The sequence below is a fragment of the Lissotriton helveticus genome (genome assembly GCF_964261635.1).
Source record: "Lissotriton helveticus chromosome 1_1 unlocalized genomic scaffold, aLisHel1.1 SUPER_1_unloc_67, whole genome shotgun sequence".
NCBI lineage: Eukaryota > Metazoa > Chordata > Amphibia > Caudata > Salamandridae > Lissotriton > Lissotriton helveticus.
In genome coordinates, this window is record NW_027611711.1 from 336,035 (window position 1) to 355,337 (window position 19,303).

The 19,303-nt window shown below is 46.8% G+C and overlaps 1 long non-coding RNA gene across 2 annotated transcripts in view; it reads right to left on the reverse strand.

Moving 5' to 3' along the window:
- The window catches only part of LOC144806375 (uncharacterized), a 46,427-nt gene extending 27,124 nt beyond the window's left edge, over positions 1-19,303 (reverse strand). Inside the window, exons 1-2 of one of the 2 annotated variants that reach the window (XR_013605789.1) lie at positions 19,222-19,303; positions 6,126-6,245 (exon numbers count right to left, since the gene is read on the reverse strand). This is a non-coding gene — a long non-coding RNA (uncharacterized LOC144806375). Of the gene's footprint in view, positions 1-6,125; positions 6,246-8,959; positions 9,015-19,221 lie in introns of those variants that run through there. The other variant, XR_013605788.1, reaches the window with a different exon arrangement.

Below are 19,303 nucleotides of genomic sequence, written 5' to 3' on the forward strand. Positions count from 1 at the left end.
TTTCAGTGCAGGGCTGACACCGGTCGCTGAGGGCAAGGTCGCCATCTTGGGGGGAGGCAGGGTAGCGTTACAGCTCTTGGACGCCTCCCTCCCTCCTCCAGACTGGATATTAGAAGACGGACATCCCGTCCGCGCCGATGGCGCGCCCGTCCGCGCCGGACCCGCGCCCAGCGCCAGACCCCCTGCCACTCTGACTTCAAATATCCACTGGTCGCGCAATCAGCTCCTCAATTTAAGACAAGGTACCTGTTCCCCTCCCGACCTATGCTGTCTTTTCAACCCGGTTGACCTGCCTTTTAAATGTAGTCACTGTGATTTCATGATTACTTCCCCTTCCAAATGTCGTGCCTCCCCTATAGAGTCCTCTTTTCCTCGCCGCTCCCCAGCTCGATAAAAGCAGCGTTAGTCAATTGTCGCTCCCTCCCTCGGCACGCCACTGATATTTGGTTATCCATTGTCACCTTGACTTGGGATATTCTATTCCTTACCGAAACGTGGATCAAAGACTCGTCTCAACCTGATATTCACCTGGCTACCCCCCCCCCGGGCTACCGTCTGGTGGGTATCAACCGTGAGAACAACAAAACAGGTGGCGGCCTTGCCATAATCTTGAAATCTCATTTCCAGGTTACTGTTAAAAAAACTTCCGAATCTTGGGCTTATAGAAGCCATGTACTTCACGATCCTGGACTCTTCCATTATTACTATGGCGGGTATCTTGGTCTACAATCCCCCTAATGCCTCTGCTACCTCACTTACTTTCCTCTTGCACACGATCGCTGATCTTTCCCTCAGACATGCGTATTTTACGATACTAGGAGATTTCAATTTACATGGTGATAATCCCGCTTGCGCTCAAGCATCTCACCTTACGGAGACTCTACTTCGACTAACTCTGCCCCAATTAGTTAAAGGCCCTACCCATACTGCCGGTCACACTCTCGATCTTATATTCTCTAATCACCCAGGCATCTCATCCCTTCCCTCCCTGCCCCTTACCTGGTCGGACCATTTCCTTCTTCCGTTTGACCTGTCTGTCCCCATCCCGCCCCCTCATTCTACTTTGAATTGAGAGACGGGGAGAAAATGGCACAAAATCACCTGCGATGCCATCGATCCCTGCTTTTCCTATCAATTCGATTCAACTAGGGACCCTAACGAAGAAGTTGTTAAATATAACGCTGCCGTGTTGGCCGCTATTGATACTATCTCCCCTGCTAACGTCATTACTTCTTCACGAACTAGACCCTCGGCCCCTTGGTTTTCCCCTGCGTTACGTGAGGAAAACACCCGGTGTAAACAATTGGAGCGTAAATGGCGTCAGACTTACGATGCCGACTCCAAAGCTATTTACAAGCTGGCGCTGAATAAATTCCAAAAACTAAAATGCACCACGATGAGAGGTTACTTCTCACAGTCAATTAAAAACGCTGAGAACTCTTCCAAAACCCTCTTTAAAATTGTGAAGGATTTTGTCAGCCCTCCTGCCTTGACTACTTTGTGCACCCCTAGTCAGGCGCTTTGTGATGACCTCTCTGATTTTTTTCAGGAAAAAATCACTAAATTAATCACACCTTTCGAACCTGTTCTACCCTCCCCTCCACTGAGGGATATTGTGCCTCAGACAGGCTTATTTTCCTTTGAAGAGCTAACTCTTGAGCTGGCCACCAAATTATTTATCCAAGGCAAATCCGGGTCTCCCCTAGATCCAGTCCCTGCTAAGGTAATGGGCAATCTTACCCCTATCCTGATTAACCCTCTTCTTTCCATTTGGAATTCTTCATTAAATTCGGGTCTTTTCCCTCTGGTATGGAAACAGGCTATGCTGGTTCCCATCCTGAAAAAAACAGATGCTGATCCATCACAACTTTGTAATTATCGTCCGATTCCCCTCTTGCCTAAGCCAGCTAAGATCTTGGAAAAGACGGCTCAGTACCAACTGGCTAAATACTTGGAAACCGAGCAGTTGCTCCACGACTCGCAGTCGGGCTTTAGGACCGGCTACAGTACTGAGACCGCTCTTCTTGAGGTGTCAGAGACCATCCGGGAGTGTGCGGACAGGGGTGAGGAGGCCATGTTGGTTCTCCTCGACCTGTCCGCCGCTTTCGACACTATATCCCATGAAATTCTTCTTAACCGCCTAAGGCAGTTGGGAATAGGCGGTAAGGTTTTAACTTGGATTAGATCATTCATCACTGACCGGACTCAGAAGGTCTTTCTCCGTCCCTTTGAATCTGAGGGCAAACCTCTCCTGTGTGGAGTACCTCAGGGCTCTGCCCTAAGCCCCTTATTCTTTAATGTTTATTTAGGCCCTCTGGCACGGGAGGTCGAATCCTGGGGGGTCAGAGTGATCTCCTACGCTGACGATACTCAGCTAGTATTTTCATTCCAAGAGCACTCTGATGCTAATTTCTCCAATTTTCGGAACTGTCTCAGTAACATCTGCTCCTGGATGGCCACTAATCACCTTGTTCTGAATACTGACAAAACTGAGGTCTTGTTTTTTAATCAAAAAACAACACTCTCCAGCTCCTTGTGGTGGCCACCTGTCTTGAATCCCCCCCTACTTCTGCCCTGACAGTACGCAATCTTGGTTTTCAGTTTGACACTGATCTATCCTGCAAAGCCCAGATCAATAAAGTCTCTTCGGCTTGTTTTGTCAAACTCCGCATGATTAGGAAAATTTTTCCTTACTTGCCAATAGACTGTCGTAAAACCGTTGTTCACGCTCTGATCACGTCGCATTTAGACTATGCGAATAGTCTCTATGCCAGCGCTCCCCGGTACCTTACAGATCGTCTACAAATGGTACAAAACGCTGCTGCAAGGCTGATTGGAAATATTCCGTTTCGTCACTCAATAACTTCATACCGGAATAAACTCCACTGGCTTCCTATTTCCCACCGCATCCAGTTCAAGGTTCTTGTTTTTGCCTTCCGCGCGCTCAACAGCTCTGGTCCGGTCTACTTGCAAAAAAGACTCAAACTCTCTCAATCTATCAGAACGTTGAGATCCAATAGCCTCCGCCTCTTGGTAGTTCCTCGATTTTGCCGTTCCAGGTGCGGAGGCAGAGCCTTTGGTGTAATTACGGCCAAACTGTGGAACAGTCTTCCTCTTGACCTGCGGTTTACTGAGACCGAACCTCTGTTCCGACGTAAACTTAAAACCTGGTTGTTTACCTCTCTTTAACTCACTACTCACTCTTTTAGCTGTTAATCTACCAGCGCCGGGACACCCCCGTCTTAGGGGTAGCTGCGCGCTTTATAAGCTTCTTAAATAAATAAATAAATAAAATCTTGTAGTAAATCGAATATTGACAAACAGAAGTGTTATTTCCAGAAACAGTGAATTCTGCAGCTTGTCTGTGTATCTTTTATCTGCACCTCACGGACTCCTCACATTCCTCTCGAGAGAAGATCCTGCCTCCTACTCATTAGTGTTGTTTCAGTAACTGTTTCTATCACGTGTTCATGTTTCATTGACTTGTATTAGGAGTAATGTGGTTCCGTGAATTCTGGACCCATGTTATAAACATCATCGTAGCATGACGATTTTGGTATCAGCAGACCGAAAATGACGAGTATGATATATACGAGTATTTTCGGCGTATTCGAGTGACAAGATCACCATAAAATCAGAGATTCCGTTCTGAACCCTCAGGTTCCATTTTGAGTACGGCAGCCATTTTGTGGTTGCCCTCACATAGGCCGATGACTAAGGCCAAAACGAGTCTTAGGGACACGTACACTTTTGCTGACTTCTGTGTGACCTGGGCAAGCTGACTCCATTGCCCGAAGCCAAACCTGTTTGGCCAGTTCCTTTCCCAGTGGCCGATCGAGATTAGGAACCAAGGCGCAGCATGCCATAAACCCTTCATTGCACACAACTATGTCTAATCTTACTCACACCTGTCTCTGTTCTTTTCTTTATGACCTGTTTTACGAGGAGGAGGTGCCCGTTTTTGTTAGGGGTCCAGCCGATTATCTGATGAAAAGTGTTGGGCCTTGCCGGGTAATTGATTGTGGGTTGAACAAACTGAAAATGAGCTTGTCATCATGATTCTGCTTTTCTTTGTCGAAGAAATATGTGAATGGTCAACTGTAAAATAAGGAATGTTTGCCTGAAGCATAATATTTTGTATAAAAGGGGAAGGCTGGTTTTGTAAGGTTGAGCAGTCTCCTGAGAATATACACCGTGTTGTACTTCTAGGATACCTGTTACTGGCTGCAGCCAATAAATTTGATCTTTGAAGTCACCAAGAAGTCTCTGCGTTTCTGTAGTCTGAGACAGGAGAACTCGAACTCTTTGGGTGTGTCCCCTGGCACCGCTGGGTTCTTAAAAACCCAGTACTTCAGAAACGTGTATAAAAATACATTGTGTAGCATTAGCATTATATACTTCAACTTGCTTTAGGGTGGATGCTCTCGTCCATTGCAAAGACAATTGTCATTTGGTAGTTTGCTTGGCCTTTTGCTATTTTTGCATTAAATGTATGATAGATGTGTTGGCCTCCCGGTGTGTTGTGTTTTATTTTACATAGCACAAGAGATTTATTTATTTATTTAGTGTATTTTGGTATCGCGCACAGCTACCCCAACGGGGTGTCCCAGCGCTTCTGTGTAACTTCCTACTGCATAGAAGGATGTTAAAAAATAACAATCAACAGAACAGGTGGGTTTTTATGGCTCTCCGGAAGGGTTGTTCCTCCTCGATCAACCGGATGGCATTGGGTAATTTATTCCAGAGAGCTGCCGTCAGTACGGGGAAAGATTTTCCACCGGAACGAGATTTCCTAAATCTAGGAACAGTGAGGAAGTTTTTTGAAGAGGAGCGTAGGGTCCTGGAGTTGTTATAGGGAATCAGGCACGTGGCAAGATAGGCAGAGCCCTTGCCTCGCAAGGCACGATGAGCTAGGATCAGAGCTTTGAATTCTGCCCTTTTTTGGACCGGTAGCCAATGGAGTTCATGACGGTGAGGCGCTATATGCTCACGTAGGGGGATACCGCTGACCAGTCGCACCGCAGCATTCTGAACCGTCTGGAGGCGATGACAGAGCCCTACAGACAAGCTAGTGTACAGGCCATTGGCGTAGTCAAGGTGTGAGGTGACTAGTGCCTGATGAGGAATGTTGAGGAAAATGACAGTCCAGGATATGCATTCTTCATATAAATCAACTCACAGTATACTGTTCTGGAGGTTCAGTCCCACAGACATTATCTCTAACTGAACACCCTCGGAAGCATGTGCTTTTCAAACCAGTTGCCCTCTGATGCGGCGTCCTCGCTATTGGATAAGTCAATATGTCCTGAATTTTAGGAGGGTTACCGTATCTAGTGCACTCTGTTAGACAGCGCTCACCTGTGGTAGTAAGATGTTAATATGCACCTTATCACCTATGCACGGTGCAGGGCTTTGAGTTACAGAGCTCCTCATACTGTGGAGAAGATTAGGTCACATTTACCCATTTTCTCATATTTGGTCCTGATTAAATGGCAACAGATGGCTCCATGACTACAGAAGGCATTAAAAACGTTGACCTGAAGTATAGACCCCAGCTTACCAGCAGGTTCATAGGTGATCGACACTTTCACACCGTGATAGGGGCCATTAGTTCCTCAGTTTCTCTGCCACTGTTTTTAATCTCAACATGGACCAGGATGATCACATTAACTATATTGCGGCAACTGGTCAATAGTTGATCTTTTATTCAGACTTCACCAATCTCACATCTTATGACACAACATCCTCTGTCCTACTATGCTCATCCGGCATACTTAATATAAGATCTCCAACAAAGTGCCCTCTGGTGGTGCCCGCCAGGCATTGTAGCGCCGGCCTGGTGAGGAGTATAGCCCAATAATGAAGCATGTCACCTTCAGGTGAGTGAATGCAACTGGTCTTAAAAGCACATGCTTCCTTGGGTGTCTGCGTTCAGTTACAGATAATGTCGCTGGGACAGAACCTCCGGAACAGTATACTGTGATTTGATTGTGTTTTATTTTAACAAATGTACATAGCAGATATTGGCGCTTGCTTGTTTCACAAAAATGATCGGATACCTGCCTCAGAGCGCACTTCTTACAGACGAGTATGGGGTTATCATGTTGCTGTTACAAGCTCCTTACCTGAGCGAGTTATCGGGAACGATGCAGGGGGCAGAACCAAACCAGCCACACGTGGAGATCAATGACAAATACTGAAGAATGAACAGAGCTTCCAAGCTGGTGACCATTACTTAATTGACCCTGAAAATAAAAGAAGTTTTTAGTATTCTGGTGACTCAAGATCATTAAAACAAAGGTTATAAATTCAATATTATGTCAAATACTTAAAAAATGAAACTGGATGTGCTGAATCGATGTTGCCCCAGGTCATGCGTGACACCTTCCACCACTATTGCTTATGGGACTTGTAGTTTTGTTTTTCTCATTAAACGGATGGGTTCTAAAGTCCCAGTGTTCTAAGCGATGTTAGTTAAAATCAGAGGCCTGAGTGAGGGTGAAGCATGACACTGCTCTGCTTAGCAGTGAGATGAATGACAGTTCCTCAGCCCTTCCATTCTTTGACAGACAGAGGCTCGTCGGCCATTCATATTTTCTTGCAACGACAAAGAAACTTTTATTGCAGCTTCTGTCAACTGAAGAGATAAAACCCCTGGGCGTGTTTCATTAACTACTGACAAACATGAACAATCAAGAACTTGAGTTTCTGGAAAACTATCAAGCACCCAATCAGAATCAGCCGCCCTTCACACCCAGGAATTCTTGAGGCTTTGGAGAGAAGTAATTGCACGTGGTATAAGAGGAACACTACATCGAATCAAAGCTCACTTCTCAGGGATGTACTGAAATGCAAGCCTCATGGCACACTTAGCCAGCTCTTCACCTCCTCCTCCTCAAACTGTTGACCAGCTATCAGGGCAAATGAGCCTGCAGCAAAGCATCGCTGGCTTGGTTCCACCCCGGACCAGGCAATGTGGTCAACTCCATACTCCTCCAAGTCAGCATGCTCTCTGGTCGAGCCAGTCCTAACCCCACATGAATGTTCCCCATCACAACTATTTTAATGGTGCTAAGTTATGTTTCTGCTAAATGTAGGAGTCAAAAAGTGAAAGATTTTACTAGGTAGTACTGAAAGAGAAAACATGAAGTTTTTCAATATTTCTGAGTCTGCCACAGTACACAGGAGCATTATTTCTCTACAGCAGCAAATCATGTATGTGCCCTGTAGAAAGCTTGTTTGAATGAAACATGGAATTTATTGCAGCCTACAATTCATGCAACAACATAGAGTGCAAGATAACTTGTGTTATTATTCCAGCAGAACGAAATGCCATTCCTAATGTGTACGTCATTTTAAAGACAAACCCAGAAAAATGTACGGTCAGTGTTGTTCTTCTGCCTGTTAAAAGACAATCTCCATTAATGTGTCAGTAATTAAAACACTATGAGAAATCCTACTCTATGGCAGGGTGCTGCCTGCCACTATATTGCAGGTTACTTCCAACATAATCTGATTTATTCATACATACTCCAGGGTACTGCCAGCTATCGGGTCTGCACACAGCAGTCTGGAGCCACTCAGGAAGGAGGTAAGCTCTTCATTTCATCTTAAGCCCTTAGGGTACATTCACAGCCTGATGGGTCCGGAGAACTTTATACTCGCTCTAACTGCGCCGACATAGCCCAACATAGTCTGTGTTGTGTGCTGGGTGATGCCTGGCATCTTATTATCGTTGGCGGATGGATGAAGCTCTGATAAGAGCTACTACAAGAAGAGCAGAGAAACAGGACCACAGATCGCCACAGAGTGATAACTGCCCAGAAGCTGAAGAAAGAACTCTGGAACAGCAAACCTCCTACACCCTGGAGATTCTCCAGAGTAAGCAAATGATGGTAATGAAATGCAAATTGCAGCATTAAGGTCACTGTAACACTGGGCAGGGGACGGGAGGAAAAGAACCGGATAATGTTGAGTGGTGGCGTAGTGAACTGACGTCCTCCCCCTCTCTGCCTCATTATCAGCATGACTGGAACAGGGGAGAAGCCTGTTCCTGGGATCTAGCCGACGAATTGGATGTCGGCCCCTTTAACTGGAGGACACACGAGTACGCAGCTCCACCCCCTGATGACGATGCAGGATTCCTAGTGGGTAAAAACGCGGAAGAAGATGTCCTGGTGTGTGACGTCACCGACCAAGGATCGAGAGTGGGAGAGCGGCCCGGAGGAGCAGAGAACGGAGCTTTTGGAGGCGAACCCGAGGACGACAGGAGTAAGCCAGGAGGCCACCGGATCCGTGAATCGCCGTGCCACACTCCCGAGGGAGGAGTGTGGCTACAACAGGTACAGCAGCGTTTGGCGGGCTGGGTAGGAAGACGGGGTTCTTCTAAACCGTAGCCGCATGTGTGCCAGAATATCTGCCCAACCTTTCTTTGTCCTCACCGAGTAAATATACCCCTCCTCACCAGTAATCACGCCTCTGCACCCTCGCACGTTTAATAAAGTGTTTAGCATCTTAGCACGGGTGTCCCCTGCACTTGCCCGGTTCCCTGTGGGAGAGTCCAGATAGGGTACATATCCTGATGATCTGTACCTGTTTCTTTTCCCTGGCGGAGTCCAACGAGGAGTTAGGAAGAACGGAACATCCCCTGAAGTCTGCTTCCTAACCATCTGGAAACAAGACCATAACCAGACGCCATCACGGACCCCAGAGCTTTTCAGAGAGACACCTTGACAACCCGCCATAAAAATATGTTTTCCAAAATAAAACCTTACCTACCCCGAACTGGTCTTAGATCCCACGCCACAGTCACACACTACAACATATTTCCCTTTAAACCGAAGATAACAGCCTACAATAAAAAACTAACCAAAAAGCAACAAAACTAGAAAATGCATTTCCAAAAGCTGCAAAAGAGAAACTGTTAATACAAATGAACAATATTAAACTTTGTTGGTACCTTAGTAATGTGCTTACTTCTTGGCTTCACTCCATCTGCAGCAATAACGCTCTGAAAGGAGAAATTACTGCTGTGAGTCTCAGAGTCTTCAGTATTACTGGTCTCAGTCACGAAGACTGTGGTGTCGGAAGATAATTTTCTCTTATTTGGCTTCATAGATCCACCAGTCACGCCATCGCTATTAGCAGACAGGCCACTGTCAGCAGCATCATACCTTCAGGCAGACCAGCAAAGCGGATCTCACCACTCACATTGGTGAACAGACTCGCCTCTGCTATATACATCCACTCTGTTCTCAAATTTGCTTGGGGCTGCCAAAATGCAAAGAGCTGCAATATATTCGCCACACTTTCCTGACTACCTTGTTTTAAAAAGTTGTGACATTCAAGCGTGATTCTTGGTTCATCACCAAGCTGAATTTTTTTAGAGGTTCTATTGCCACACAATACTATTCCCATATTCCAGTTTGTCCACAGGGTGCTTCAAGCCTGGTAGGTTGTCTCCTGCCTGTTTTGCAGATAATTTCAGATAGTTTCTGTAAGAAACTGAATTAATATTTACGGTAGATGAGGAACAATCACAACCGTTGTCAGAATGAACTTTCAAAGCCATTCAATTAACCTAGGATCAACCCCCTGGTACCTAAGCACGGAACAGGCAGGCTTAACTTAAGGTAATATGTCAAATATTTATGCAGAAACCAAAAAAGTAAAAGTCAAAATGCAAAACAATAAAAAACCCGAACCAAAATAGAAAAAAAAAGGTAAAATGTATTGAATAAAATGACACTAAAATGACAAAATCCAATAAGGGGAATGAGATATAAACTGTAACGCTGTAAGAATCACAAGGTGCCAATGGATGAGGGGCCCGGGCATGGATTAGTCTCTCTGGAGCTGACTGCCAAGTCTGAGTGAACTTGTTCTCCCAGTTCAGCAGGAAGTCACTATACCGGAGAAAGGGCTGTAAGTGGAATGAAAAACCTTGTGATGGCTCCCAGAGGGAAGTGGTCGATGTAATGAAGGGCGTGGCTTAAAAACCCAAACTGAAAATCCATGCTCGGCATAGTGTGTCGCCACACTGGTATTTTGCTGCTTCGCCATTCCATCCATATACAACAAGTAACATTACATCTACTACAAGCCAGGACTATTGGCTTTGTCAATGGTTGTTAGTTGCATAAGATAAATATGCAACAGCGATGGCTTCAAAGCTTGAGGGGGCTGCTAAGGGTGAGAGGGGGCTGCGAGAGGTGAGAGAACTGTAGCTGGTGTGAGAGCAGTGCTGCAAGGGTGTAATGGGTGCTGCGAGGGTGTGATGGGCGCTGCGAGGGTGTGATGGGCGCTGCGAGGGTGTGATGGGCGCTGCAAGGGTGTGATGGGCGCTGCAAGGGTGAGATGGGTGCTGCGAGGATGTGAGAGGCGCTGTGGGGTGGTGAGAGGACGCTGTGAGGGGTGCTGCTGGGGATGAGAGTGGCGCTACTGAGGGTGAGAGGGGCTCTGCTAGAGGTGAGAAAGAACTCCAGGTGGTGTGAAAGCTGCACTGCTTGAGCGAGAGAGGGCCTGGTGGGGGTAACAGATGTGCTGAAGAGGGAGCGAAAGGGCACTGTAGTAGACAAGCAGTAATTCGGGGGTTAGAAGTGTAACACAGGGTTCAGGGACGGGGGCTGCAGGGGGCAAGGGATGCCCTGCAAGGGGGGAGAGGGGACATTGCTGGTGGGAGAAGGACACTGACGTGTACCTGGGAGCTGTGCACGAGAGGGGATCGCTGCAGACTTCATCGAGGGCATTGAAGAGGGTGAGGCTGGGGGCACTACCACAGAGCGGAGTGCCATGGCAGTGGCTAACAACAACAAAAGGATGGAGCAGATAGTGTGATAAGTGTGTAAACGGGTGCCCCTCTGGTGTGAGATTGGATGCCCCCCGGAGGGAGGCCGGGCAGCGCGTCACTGGTTGAAGGTGTAACTCAGGGAGTGATCAGAGGTGCGCGTCTGGTAGTGAGCAGTCACAGTGAGATCTTGAAAGGAGTGAGTTTGTATGGGAGGGGAAGTCCCTGTCTACCGGGACTGTGTGTGCACGCGTGTGGTTGAGGTGTGAATAGGGCGCACACTGCAAGAAGTCACTGTGGGGAGAGTGGATGTGTGCACTGGTGATAGTGAGTGTATGGAATCACCGTGTGAAGGTTGCATCTGTGCAGGTGGTGAGGAAGCAAGGAGAGGGTGAACCAGTGTGTGTAATGACTGTCTGCTGGAGGGCTGTGTGCAGCGATGAAGGGCTGCTCGTTGAAGGTGTGTGTAGCGTGATTGTGAGGGGACTGTGAGTGCAGGTAGTGTCTGAGAACAACTGTCTGCCAGCAGTGCGTGATACGTCACCGATGCCCTGAAAACGCGCTGGCGGTATATATATCGCTGTGACACCCCTCATGGAAAGTGCGTGCAAGGCGCGTGTCTTCAGAGAAATGTGTGCACCGGGAACCATTGTGCAGACGTTATTTCAGAGGGAGTGTGTCAGTAAGATTGTGCATAGAGAGGCTTCTTGCAGAAAGTCACTACAACAAAGTGTGTGCAGGGGGAGTGCGTGTATGGGGGGGTCACCATTTAGGAAGTCACCACAGCCGATTAGGAAGTCACTGCAAGAAAAGTGTGTGCAAAGGGGGTCACCAGCTAGGTAGCCACTAGCCACTGCAGGGAGAGTGCGTGCAGGGTGAGTGTGTGCATGGTGAATACCAGCTAGGAAGTCACCGCAAGGAAAGTGTGTGCAAGGTAAGTGCATGCATGGGGGGTCACTGGCTAGGAAGTTATTGCAACAAAAGTGTGTGCAGGGTGAAGGCATGCATGGGGGTCACCAGCTAGGTAGTCGCTTTAAGGAAAGTGTTTGCAGGGTGAGTGCATGCATGCGGGTCACCAGCTAGGTAGTCGCTTTAAGGAAAGTGTGTGCAGGATGAGTGCATGCATGGGGGGGTTACTGGCTTGAAAGTTATGTGGCCTACACTGCCATCCAGTCGAAAGGGTGCTCTGTTCTGTATTATTATATGTGTGGTATACGAGGCTCCTTGTCCACCACCACCACCACATCCACCACCACCAAATCCACCACCACAATGTCCACCACATCCACCAATACCACCATGTCCACCACCACCATGTCCATCATCACCACCACGAGACTACCACCACGTCTACCACCACCACATCCACCACATCTACGTCCACCACCACATCCACCACCGCATCCACCACCACCGCGTTCAACACCACTGCGTTCAAAACCACTGCGTCCATCACCACCACCACATCCACCACCACCACCACGTCCACAACCACCACCATGCCCATCACCACCACATCCATCACCACCACGTCCACATCGTCCACCCCCACCATGTCCACCACCACCATCTCCACCACCACCATGTCCACCACCATGTCCACCACCACCATGTCCACCACCATCACCACGTCCACCACATCCACCACCACCATGTCCACCACCACCACCATGTCCACCACCATCACCACGTCCACCACCATGTCCACCACCACCACATCCACCAACACCCCATCCACCACCACCACCACCACCGCATCCACTACGTCCATCACCACCACCACATCCACCACCACCATTTCCACCACCACCTCGTGCACCACCACCACATCCACCACGTTCACCACCACCATGTCCACCAGCACCACACCCACCACCACCACGTCCATCACTACCACCACCACCACCACCACGTCCTTCATCACGTCCACTACCACCACATCCACTACCACCACCACGTCCACCACCACATCCACCACTACCACATCCACCACCACCACGTCCACCACCACCACGTCCACCACTACCATGTCCACCACCACGTCCATCACCACTACGTCCACCACCACTGCATCCACCACCACCCCGTCCACCACCACCACCACGTCCACCACCACATCCACTAACAACACCATGTCCACCACCACGTCCACCACTACATCCACCACCATCACGTCCACCACCATAACATCCACCACGTCCACAACAACCACATCCACCACCACCACATCCACCACCACCACGTCCACAACCACCACCTCCACCACCACGTCCACCACCACCATCACGTTCACCACGAGGCCACCACCACGTCTACCACCACCACGTCCATCACCACCACATCAACCATGTCCACCACCACCACGTCCACCCCCACATTCACCACCACCACGTCCACCACCACTGTGTCCAACACCACCGTGTCCATCACCACCTCGTCAATCACCACCACGTCCACCACAATATCCACCACCACCCCCACCACCAGCATATCCACCACCACCAAGTCTACCACCACCACTTTGTCCACCACCACATCCACCACCACCACCATGTCCACCACCACCGCATCCACCATCACCATGTCCACCACCCTAATTTCCTATGCAATGAATAACGTTAACAGATTTTTCAGTGGCGCATCTGCAGAAAAGTCCTCTTCCTGTTGGAAATTAAGAGAAACGTAACCCCTCACCCAAACAATACATTTACGAAAAAAATGGACTGAATGAGAGCCGTGGCCTGCGGCCTTGGTGCTACAGTAATATTACACCTGGAGGCCAAGAAACCAAGCGCATAGAAGCCCTGAGAGCACGGCCGCCGCGCCGCAGATGCACGCACCGCGGCGGCCATCTGTGGGTTCTGCCCCGGTAGCTCGCGTGGTTTAATGTAACAGGCCATTGGCTTTGAATAGATCCCAGGGGCGGGATACACTTACAGGGGCAGATTTAATCTTCCATGAAAAATCAATGGGATGCCAGTGGAGCATGTGACAAAGAGGCGCGAGTGGTTTATTGCCGCTGCCAAAAGGACCACTGGACATAACTTCTTCAAACAGTATATGTCCATCTTCACCTTTGACCCAGTAATGCACACCAGAACCGGAGTCCTCAAGGACAACTGTGGCAATCAAACCACACACACAGGTATCTAGGTAATCCATATGATTGGTTCTGTTGTGGGGTGGGAAGGGGGAATTCTATAAATCTAATGCCATTTGAATATAATTAAATTGGGGACTTTACTATAAGGACAACAGTACTTCAAAGAAGTAAGCGGCCACTGAGGCATTTATGCCACATACATGTTTATTTGTTGACAGGAAAATACACTATGCAAAATGCTTCAGTAACTGACAACTTTTGGTTAAACCTGGGCAGAATCATTCAAATTCAAACTTTGTTGACAACGAATTAGAAATGTATGGTTGTGTGTACAGCGCCCTAGGCCATAAGAGCCCACACAAAAGCTTCAAATTTAAGTTTTCTAATGTTACTAAAAAGACCATGAGACTGAAGATAACAAGCATTTGCAATGCAACAGGTAGCGCATTTACACAAGTTTAAGCTATTGGGATTGTAAATGACAAAGCATTTTATTTATGTTTTGAAACCCAAAACATAAATAAAAGGCATTGTCATTTACAATGCCAATAGCTCAAACTTGCGTGAATGTGAGACCAATTGCATTGCAAATGCTTGTTCCAGTTTGTTGTGTGTCCAAACACCCATTTGGTAGCAAGTAGCAGGTTTACCCCGACTGCCTGGTATTGAGTAAACATCAAATGAATCGCTAGTGGGCTGCCAACTATCAGGGTCGCACTGAGATAGAGAATATTTACGGGCACCAAAATAAAAATGAAACAGCTAATAGGGTTTGTGGCAGTTTCAGATAGATAGGCGCTCTACCTAGAATTTACGTTACACTCCGTAGGGAAATAATGTCTAGGGCGTGGTGCGTAAGGAGCGAACGGAGTAACCCTAAACCGTTCCAAGAAAATCAGAAAGACTTTCACAAACTATAAGAAGCATTGCTCTCGCAACCACAATACAGTGTAAAACATACAAAACAGTAATGACAATAAGGTAGCAAACAACAGCAGATCTTTATGTTCTTATTCTTTTTCAAAAGACGTTTTATTGGATCCACATTCAGCCGACACGTGTTTCGTCGTGTTCAAAAGTGGAGTCGACACGACTCTTCAGGGCTGATAAAAATAAAAACAACATGTGTATAGTATATTCCACTTATAACACATCTTGTACAATGTTCAGTGATAGAGAAGTGCATGGTTGTGAAAGTGAGTTTCCATCCACGGGTTGTTATGTGCCTAGTGTCCGTTTTTGTGAATAAAAAACCGTGCACATCCACATTTCCATTATAGTGACGATGGTGCAAGGCATGCGTGAGGGAAAACAAAAAAAACCATAAAATATATGTTTTTTTTATAGTTTAATTAAAAGGAATCGCGTGACCTGTTTTCTCATGCTCACGAAGATCCCGCATTTGAAAAGGATCAGGGTGCAAAAGTGTTTTTTGCTCCATTTGATAAGCACAAAGGTGAGTATGTCGTGCTCAGTATTAAAGTGGGTCTAAACACAGAAAGTCAAATAGCTCATGCAAGTCAGATGCAACCACTAATACCAATTGTCGCATACCTGGTAAATAGACCCAGGCATCTATGGGTCGATGCGAAACGTGAGTGTAGTTGAAAGAAGGATCTATGTATCACAAGGGTAAAGAACGGGAGAAACACTAAGAGCGGGCAAGTGGTTGTAATTGCAGGGTGCCGTGCAAAGTATTGCTAACTGTGGCTTACCCTGTGTGTAAGTTGACGGGTGTTCAATATCTTTAACATCCAGAGAACCCTAGTTCCGGGTTTAGAGCTATAAGTGAGACTGCTCCTCTAACGTGGGCGCTCAATGAGGCTCGTTAGTACAAAAATGAGACTGCATGGAAAAAGGAGAAGAAATAACACTGTAAGTAAAATGGAAGTAGAAACGAATTGGTAATAAAATTCAGTATAACTGTATACAAAATATGATCCAATGCTGGTCCATAGTGTACATACCTAGACACGTGTGAGTGTCAGACTATACTGGGAGGGGATCCAATTGTTAAAATAAGGGCTGGTTATTAGTTCCGTTATCTCTGTAGGTTTAGCGAACTAAAATAAACAAAACACAAAAAAACGGAAAAGGGAGTGAGAAGTCCACAAGAGTAACGGGCTACGCATCGGCGAAGGCAAGTTCACAGAGTGCCGTGGTCTTACCTGTGGTTCGGTATCCCTCATCTGTGTGTTCCCGGTCGCCGTGTTCCAAGGACGGACACGTGACCGGAAACCGGAAAGACTCATATAGTCTTAGTCCATTAACGACTAGAATGTGCCATACGAATACTATGCTCAAGCGTGAGCCACCATCTTAGGTGTGAGAAAGTACGTGGTCACCATTCATTATTGAGGCATAATCGGGTAGAGGCGGATTCCCCTCCATTAATGAGTTGAGTTTCTGTTGAAAATATGAGTGGAGTATGGAAAAGATAGAATGAATTCGTATAGAATTGTAAGATTGTATACGTGCGTTCCCTAATTTAAAGGATTCCTGTTCTGGATAAAAAAGGGAAATCAGGACAAAAAAAAGGGCAATAAGTAGATTCGCATATTTGCACTGTGTAATGGTTCACGACTAGTTTAGATTGTGAGAGAGACCTCTCATAATGGTAGATCTATTCATGGTAGTATACTATCTAGGTTCGAATAGTAATCTAGCGGCCAAAAGTACAAAAAATAAGTTTTTAATTAAACGTTCCTCGCAGTGCAAACTTAGAGCTGCAGCGTGGGTTAGTTTCTCATATACGTGGATACAGCTAAGTTTGATTGAAAATCCCGATTGGTGCACCCACAAGTGAACAAAAAATTACGCGGTGACTGGTGACAAGACATCCTTAATGTACAAATTGCGATAAGTCTTATTATATATTGTGTGAGACTTCATGTCATAGTGGCAGACTTTAAGATACAGTTTCGCACTTACTATCTTTATACATAACGAATAAGAAAAGAATGACATTGGTAATCAAGCACATTAGAGTCACACGGTACAGTAATATTCAAGCAAACTGAGCTAGAATTGTGACTCCCACTATAGACCAATTGTATATACATTTCTTAAAATGAAGTCGTCCATACAGTTCTTATTTCAGTCTAAACGATTTCATGTATGTAGACAAAGTATGTAAGGTAAAATAGCACGTGGTTCATGTAAACACAGATTATTTGAACGGTGGGTGTTTAGTTCCCCAAGAAGAATTGAAGCTCTGGGTCGTAGTTAAGCCCGTGTTCCACGCATTGCAAACGCATGATCCACGTAGCTTCCCTACGTCTCAATGTGATTGTCATTACTGTTTTGTATGTTTTACACTGTATTGTGGTTGCGAGAGCAATGCTTCTTATACCAAAATAATAATGCTCACCATTAGTGAATAGCTGAAGAAGTGGCATCTATAAGCTAACTGTAATGCACAGCTATCATGCAAAAGGAAAATAATAATAGACTACTGCGTAGAATATCTGTGCAATGCATAGATATGCAAGTCAGATTCAGAGAGGACTATATTCATTCTATATCATGCATTACAATATTTTAGCTTTCTCCCACTGGAAACTTGCTTTGCCCAATGAAAGTCAATGTTAACATGTTCCCCGTTTCATTAAAACTCCCCCACATTGTTGTACCAAAATACATTTAAGCCTTCTTTATTCATGTACATGAGGGTATACGCTGCTCATGTGCGTGCTTATATTACATGAATCACGGTTCATTACCATTAAAGAGAGGCATATTAGACTTGCAATGTCCCTCTCTGTGACATTACTGCACACTGCCTATGCTAATTTGCAAACCCTGCCCCTCTAAAACCTATTTTTTGTTTTGTTTAGGGCTCGTGCCCCCTGTACTTTTCATTTTTGTACTTGTGGTTTGCTGTTTTCAGTATCTGTATGGACTTAAATATACAAAAGTGATGTTATTACAATCCTTAAAATAGCAAATGTGTCACAAATTGTGGCTCACGTGAGGACGGAGGGACAGGAGACTGATTAGTTAAGTGGTGAATAAATACACCAGCCTCGTCACACTCACACTTCCTTGAAGACTTGACAAGCCTGTCTGCTCAACTGCGACCCCTTTTCGAAGAACATGGCAATACACATGTAGCTGGGGTGGTCGCCGGGAGGATCTAGATCAGTGATACTCAAAGTACGGCCCGGGGGCCGCAAAAAGCCCTTCAGGTCTTTACTTGCGGACCCCTGGGCAGCAGCAGCACTGCTCGAGTCAGAACTAACATGAACAAGAAACATACATATACAGCAAACACTTATTTAAAGGTTAATTGCAGTTAGGAAAAGGAAGTAACTAGGCCTTTAACTTTAGGAACACCTTCATTCTTAAAGGCAGCCACTAGATATACATGCTTTGTTTTCCTACCCCGGCTTTACACCCCGCTGGCATCAGGGCGGCCCTCGGTCACACCATAGACCAAACTTTGCGGCCCCGAGAAAATGTTTGTGAGTACCCGTGATCTAGATCAACAAAAGGCGGAAGTAGTTAGACACGAGGACGAAACAGAAGCTTGCATCTCTAAAAGGCACAAACAGGAACCAATGAAAAGAAGCATTGGCATAGCCAATAGGTCGCACCTTTGGGACCTTATACGTGTTTCGCCATGCAACAGTTGATGTTATTACACCAAGAATATTGTAATGGATAACTAAACACGTATAAGGTCCCAGAGGCGAGACCTACTGGCGATGTCAATGCTTGTTTACCTGATGGGCATTGGCTGACCGCTGCCTGGTTGCTGAGGCCCTAGTGAGGTTGAGACATATTTGGGGGAGTTTTAGCCTCATCAGTAATGCTGTGCAGGCCCAGGTACAATGAGGCGCAGTCGGTGCTGCCTGGTTACTGAGGCCCTGGTGAGGTTGAGTCATATTTGGGGAGTTTTAGCCTCATCAGTTGATGCTGTGCAGGCCCAGGTGCAATGAGGCGCAGTCGGTGCTGCCTGGTCACTGAGGCCCTGGTGAGGTTGAGTCATATTTGGGGAGTTTTAGCCTCATCAGTTGATGCTGTGCAGGCCCAGGTGCAATGAGGCGCAGTCGGTGCTGCCTGGGAGTGCGTTCTTTCACTTTCGATTGGCGGGGCGGCCCTCCCTTTACTCCAGTGAAAGCCACAAACGGGATTCAAGTCGATCTTCTCATCACAGACTTGTCACCGTTTGCTGGGGCCTTCAAAAGAGCGACCCAACTCCAGCAGTGAGGGCCAATGAGCATTGATACAAAATAATCACCGATCGATGCAACAACAACAACAGATGAAGCCCGGGCAGCAGGCTCGAGACCCTCCAGCAGCAGACACTCTTTGTACCTTATGGCCTCACCTGGGGTTCAATGTGGTGCTCTGGTCCCTCCTGGGGTCGGGCCTCACCTGGGCTCCCTGCTGTGGGTCCTGGGCTCCCTGCT